Source organism: Equus quagga, chromosome 3 (genome assembly GCF_021613505.1).
Source record: "Equus quagga isolate Etosha38 chromosome 3, UCLA_HA_Equagga_1.0, whole genome shotgun sequence".
Taxonomy (NCBI): Eukaryota; Metazoa; Chordata; class Mammalia; order Perissodactyla; family Equidae; genus Equus; species Equus quagga.
The window spans coordinates 151,695,546-151,702,064 of record NC_060269.1 but is presented as its reverse complement, the minus strand read 5'-3'; the positions used below and the strand labels follow the sequence as shown (position 1 = coordinate 151,702,064).

The window sequence follows — 6,519 nt, the reverse complement described above, 5'->3', positions numbered from 1 at the left end:
GACCTTTAGGGTGGGACTTGAAGGGTCAGTAGGAGTTGGCCAGGCACAGGGAGAAAAGCGTGTCAGGCAGAGGGCAACGGTCCAAAGCCGGCAGCCTGGAGTGCTGTCCTTTGTCCTAACTACTTCCGTCCCTGAGAGTCTGATTTCCTGAGCTCTGAGTACATGCCCCAACCACACTGGGGCCTGGCTGGGGAGACGTGGGGAGGCTTCTTATGTTCACGCAGGAATTTGTTTGGCAAGTCAGATTGGAAGCCAGGCTTTCAGTGGGGGGTGTGTGTGTGTGTGTGTGTGTGTGTGTGTGTTAGTGCATGTGTGTGCGTGTGTGTGTGCAGGGAGATGGGGCTGGGGTCCGCCCCCGTCACCGTCAAGACCTTACCCATTCATCCATCCCTCTACCAGCTTTCCCCGAGTGCCTTCAGGGCGCCAGGCCCTGTTCTGCACACAGAAATGAATCAGTCAGGCCCCTGCCTTGTCCTAGAAGGGTCACACTTCACCAGGGGTGGGGGACAGCCACTCAGACGGAAAACTCCGGCTGACGCTGTAAAGGGGAGGCAGTGCGTGCTGGGGGAGTGCAGGGAAGGACTGCACAAGGGGGCGAGGGAAAGGATGCATTCAAGGACGCTTTCCGATTTTAACCTGAGCAGCCCCGTGGATAGAGTGGCCATTTACTGAGAAAGAGAAGAATGTGGAGGAGCAGGTTGGGGGGCGGTGAATAAAGCACTTTGTTTTCCCCGAGAGGTTTGCGATGCCTCCTGGGCGAGGTCTGGCCTGGAAATACGGATCTGGCAGTCACTCCAGTATGTGGATGCTGCTTAAAGCCTGGGAGAGCATGACTGGGAGAGGGTCTGTTGAATAGAAGCACATCCGGCCAGAGCCATGGGCCACCCTAACACCCCAACAGGAGAGGCAGAGAAGGGGTGGATGCTGGGCACTTGAAGAGGAGCAGCTAGTGAGACAGAGAAAAACCCTGACTGCCGGGTCAGACGATGCTGAAAGATCACCTACGATGAGGACAGAGGTTTTAAAGATGATTGGTGCTTGGGTATATGGGGGTGACAGGAAGGCATTTCAGGTTGGGAATAGCAAAAGCACAAAAGCTTTGAGGTAGGAAGGGGAAACAGCCCGATTCTGGGCTCCTTTATCATGCGTTAGTGACCCCGAGAAATCTCCTGTCCTGCTTGACCCAGCTCCTTAAGGGACTGCCAAGTTTGCCTCTACTCCACTCCTAACCCACACCGTACGTGCTGCGAAAGTGTTTGTTGAATGAATAAAAGATGAACAAGTGAATGGGACTATCTGACTTGGGGCTACAGGTGATCTCGCTCCTTGGGCCTCAGTTGCCCTTTCTGTAAAGCAGGCCAACCCTGCAAACCTGAGTCCTGGGTTTGGAAGGAGCACGCCCTGCTGGCTAGATCGCATGTGGTCCTTACGCTCGCCCTTCCCAGATGGGCCCCGATTGGACCGCGGATGAGGCGGCTATCAGTCCCGCCTCCCTGAGGAACCCCGGCCCCGCCCCGCCCCTCCCCGCCTCGCCCCGGCGCGGCCCCGCCCCACCTCCCTTTGTTTCCCCGGCCCCGCCCCCTGCGCGCAGCTCCCTCCCCATTGGTCGGGGGGCGGGCCCTGAGCTCCGGGCGCCGCCGGGGGCGGGGCGGAGGGGGCGGGGCGGGGCGAGTGCGCCTGCGCGGTGCCCGAGCCCGGCCGCAGCCCTGCGCCGGCGGCTGCTCCGCGCGGACCCGAGCCGGAGCGGGACTGGGACGGGCCGAGGCGGCGGCGAGGCGGCCCCGCCCCGGGGCTCCATTGTTGCGGCGACCGCGGCTCTGCCGGCTCTCGGCTCCGCTCCACGGTCCCGGCGCCGCCGGCAGGGAGCGAGCGCTGCCGCAGAGGCGGGGAGGTGAGGCGGCGGCGGCGGGGCCGGGCGGGGGTCCCCGGCGAGGTCGGGGCCGGACGGGGGTCCCGGGGCCGGGTGCGGTCAAGGGGCCGGACGGGGGTCCCCGACGGGCAGGGGTTCGGGGGCCGGCGAGGTTTCCGGTCGGATGGGAGCTCCAGGGGCCGGGGTGGGGGTCCCCGCCGGGTTGGCAGTCCGAGGGGGCACCGCGGGGTCGCTGCCCGAGGTGACGGCCACCGCCCCAAGCGCCAGCGGGCCGGGCAGGGTCGGGGCTGAGCGCCCGCCGGCGCCCGGGCATTGTCTCGGCCTAGGGTGGCACCGAGGGGGCTCTGCGCCTGCTGCCACTCGGCGTGAACGCGCCCGCGGTGGTCCTGGCCACCCTGAGAGGGGGCCACTGCCTCTGTCCCCACTCCCCCGTGGTGTGGCTGGTTCAGCGTGTCGCCGGGGTGGCTCTGCGTGGGCCCTCGCGCGTGGGGACTCCCGGACACCCTGCGAGTGGGAGACTGTCTGTCCCCGCTCTCCCCACGGTGTGGCTGGTTCCTTGTGTCTCACGGAGGTGACTGCGTGGCCCCTCGATCGTGGGGTCCTGGTCACCCTGAGAGGGGGGCTCTTTCTCCCCACTCCCACCCTGACTGGGCCACTGAGTGTGGTGTGTCACCGAGGGTGGCTCTGCGGGGCCCGCGCGCGTGGTGTCCTGGCCACTCTGCGAGTGGGGGGCTCTGCCCCGGTCCTCCCCTCTTGGCGTGGCGGGGTGTGACCCCGTCCTGGTCCCCCCACCGTGTGTGTGTGTGTGTGTGTCGGGGGGTTCCATGTGTGGGGGTCCTTGTGCGGGTCGTGCGCCCGTCGAGGGGTAGCGGGCTGTGCCCGGGGCGCAGTTGGCCTGGGAGGAACGCCGACCCTCTCTTTTATTTCTTGTCTTATCTGCCGAGTGAGCAGAAGCGGGGAGCGGTGCTGCCGGGCTGCCCTTCCCCTGGACCCCGCCCCTAACCCCGGCCCGTCCTCGGGTCCCCGGGGAGCGCGGGGCTGTCACCGCGCCCGGGGAGCGCGCGTCCGGCCGCCGCGTTTCCTGCTCCGGCGCGAGGCTCGCGGCGGGAGCCGGCGCCGATTGGAGGGCGCCCAGCCCCGCTGCCCGGCGCTTCTTGATTTCTTCCGTTAGGATCTGGAGGAAAAAAAATCTGGAAAGCCAGATTTAACTTTGCAGCTCTCGGCGTCTGGAGAGTGGAGGAAACTCTCCCAAGAATTTGGCGGGCTGGAAAATGCGTTTGAAGGAGGAGAATCCACACCCACGCTATGAGGCCAAGGCAGTTAGAGTGAGAGGTCAGCTCTACGAGGGGACAGCAAGGGTGAGGTTGTGGGTGGGGAAAGTCCGATTCCAGCCTGAAGTCAGGACCCGGTGCGCTCTGCAGCCTGTGGATCTCTCAGCCACTTCAATAAAGTGGAATCATTCATTTGCCCTTTCATCCAACTTTTTAAAACACTTATTATGTCCCAGGATGATTCTCTTCCCTGAGGGATGCTAATTGGAACAAGACAGTCTTTCCCTTTTACAAGTGTTCTGGTCCAAGACAGACGACTGAGCTGTAGGCACAAGTAGCTCTAACATCCAGACTGAAATTTTTGGGGAACAAGATGGAGTGTACGTAACAGGAGCACAGACAGGAATGCATGAGGAGCACAGCTGTCGCTGTTATGAAGTACAGACTGAGCCTGCTGCCCTGCCTTATCTGCCTTCTCCCCTGGCTCTTCCCCCACGCCCAGCTCCTGTCATTCCAGCTCCGCTTTCCCATTCCTGTGGTCTCAGTTTAGGTGACACTCTCTCTGGAGCCTTCCCTGAAATCCTTCTGTCCTGCCCTCTCAGAGCTGTGGTCTTCAGGACTGAGTGGTCAGCTGTGGTCCAGCTTGATAAATACTCTGGTGGACGTGGGCACAGTTGAGCTGAGAGCCAGGAAGGTGTATCTAAATGAGGTGCTTTTTCTGTACCATGGATCCAGGCGTTTCGTGTGATTGAAAATCTGCAGTTCTTCTCGTCTCCTGAGGGTTTTTAGATTAATATTTGCTCTTACCCCCTGTGCTTGCTGCACAGTGTAGAGTACTTGGTTAGGATTTGTTGGGTCTCATTCTGCCTCTGGAATTAACTTATTCTTTGTTTCTGCAATGCCACCCCTTCTGGGGTTTAATTTTCTCGCCTTTGAGGTTCTTACCTAGGTAAGAACCTTTGCAGTCCTAAACTTTCAATTCTTTCAACCAAATGTAGCAGAGGAAAGTTCTTTTAGTGTCCGTGGTATAAATACTGGAGGTTTTTGAAAATGTAGATTCTAAAGTGAAAGTTCTTTTTTCTTTTCAAAAAGTTTATTTGTGTGGGTGTGTACTTTGTCTCAGTTAAAGACCAGACTCCATGATGGAAACTTAAGCAAGCTTTTGATGGTGTCTTGCATATTCTTCGTCATTATGTCTTACTTGCAACATCTGTACTGTATCACATTGGCTTGATGTTTTCCTTAATGAAGTCGTTGGGTACAGAGCTCTCGTCAGGGGCGTGTCACTGATCTTTTGAGTGTCATGTGAAGTCAGCCAACTGTGGGCTTCTGTCCGTCCCGGGCTCTGACAGAGGTTTTATTCTGGGAAGTCTGAAATGAGAGCTTCGCGAGTGCCTTGAGTAGGTGTTCACGGCTTCGTACGGGGGTTTAAAGCACAGTGTAAAATGATTACTTGCAAACAATTGCATCATACGTTGAATGGTCTATAAGGAAGCTCCACTTGTAAGGAATACAGGAATTAATCCGTCAAAATATGAATCTCCCTTCTAAGTGGTCTGTTGGTGAGATGGGCATTTGGTGTGCCGATCTTCTTTGAGCCACGCGTCTCTGTCTGTGGCGAGCGGCCGCAATTTTGTCTGCTATTCTTATCTGGGTGATCACAGGGATTAAAAATAGAGGATAGCTGTTTGGTCAAGTACTGATGCTACTGAACTACAATTTTTACTTAACGCAGTAGGGTTTTTGCCTTTATTTTGGTTTCCAGTCTTTTCTTAATTTTTTTAAAAATGCTTTGTTACATGTTCCAGTGGTCTGTTTGGTTAGGGATCTTATTTTAGGAGGGGACTTTAGAAACTCAGCTGGATTTTCTTTGTGGTTTTCTTAGATTGTGTTAATGTTTTCAGTGAGACTTCACTAGTTAATGCTTGCTCTGCATCGAGGGTCTTGTTTCATTTGGAGCAGGCCTGACTTTTATAGGGACTAAATGAAAAGGGGTCTTTCATGGGAGGGAATGCCTGGGCATAGGGAAGATAGAGCTTGAATTCTGCATCTCCAAATTGTCCTCTTGCTCTTCACTGAAGGAAGACAGTAAACCTTGCTCTTCCCCGGGGCCCAAACAGAGAGCTTAATTCCTCCGTCACTGCAGTGCCCCTTGGTGTAATGTCATCGGTGTGGTGGCCTAGAGGTTTGATGTGGCTGTTAGCACACCCACACTCTAAAGAACTGGTGGTGCTTTCCTCTTTTTTAAGATTGTGATCTTCTATAAATCACCTTTTTCCTTTGCGTATTATTTACCTGGAACTGGAAGTTCGGAGATAAATTCTTAGACCATGAATCTGAGTTTTTGGTATTAGCGCCCGCTCCCCACCCCTCACCTGTTCCTTATTTTATACATGTCTGTTACTGTAGGCCACCTCAGAGCCTTTTTGGATGTTGACAGGATGTTAATATAAACAGTAGAGTAAAGGTCACTTAGTCCAGTTCCTGTGGACAGGAGACTTGCATTAGTAACTGGCCTGTCAGGGCTCTTGTTAAGTCCGGGCTCCTCTCTGAGCTTCAGTCCCCTCGTCTGTAAGACGGAGTTGTTAGTAATGCCTGTTCTGTGTCGCTCAAGAGATTGTATTGAGGATGAAATGAAATAATGAATGGAATGGAATTTTGTAAGTTGTAAAATAGTATGTTGCCAAGGATTTTTAAAAAATGCTTCATTAGGAATTTAATGTGGGGGCTGGCCCCGTGGCCGAGTGGTTAAGTTCGCGCGCTCCACTGCAGGCGGCCCAGTGTTTCGTTGGTTTGAATCCTGGGCGTAGACATGGCACTGCTCATTAAACCACCTTGAGGTGGCGTCCCACATGCCACAACTAGAAGGACCCACAACTAAGAGTATACAACTATGTACCGGGGGGGGGCTTTGGGGAGAAAAAGGAAAAATAAAATGTTAAAAAAAACAAATTGCACTTTAACAAAAAAAAGAATTTAATGAATCTGGGTTTCTCTTTAAAACTCCAAATGTTTAATATGCAGATGATCCTTAATTTGAGATATGTTAGGCAACTTCTTTTAGGGTTGTTTTCTGTCTTTAGTTAGCCAATAATGTTTGATATTTTAGCATTTGGGGGAAACGTCAAATTCAGGTTTCAGTTACCGTTAAGCGAGATGACTGAATGTGCCTAATTTAGTCTTTAACATCGCTCCAGTTCCGTACGTTCCCGCGCACCGTCCTTTAATGAAGCATAATTTCTCAACATTTCAGTCCCTAAGTGGCCTGTCTTGAGGTTGGGAAAGGCAGGAGGCACTCTGAGGTCAAGGTCAGCAGAGCATTGCCTGTTCACGTCTGAAGTACCCAGCAGGAGCGGGCAGCAAGCACAGGGAACCCAG

At 54.8% G+C, this 6,519-nt stretch overlaps 1 protein-coding gene across 2 annotated transcripts in view; it reads left to right on the top strand.

The window, feature by feature from the left end:
- The first annotated feature begins 1,686 nt into the window (after nt 1-1,686).
- AFAP1 (actin filament associated protein 1) overlaps nt 1,687-6,519 on the top strand; it is a 157,739-nt gene continuing 152,906 nt past the window's right edge. For both annotated transcript variants that reach the window (XM_046656236.1, XM_046656237.1), the window contains exon 1: nt 1,687-1,891. The gene's annotated coding sequence lies outside the window, so the exon portion shown is untranslated. The remainder of the gene's footprint in view (nt 1,892-6,519) is intronic.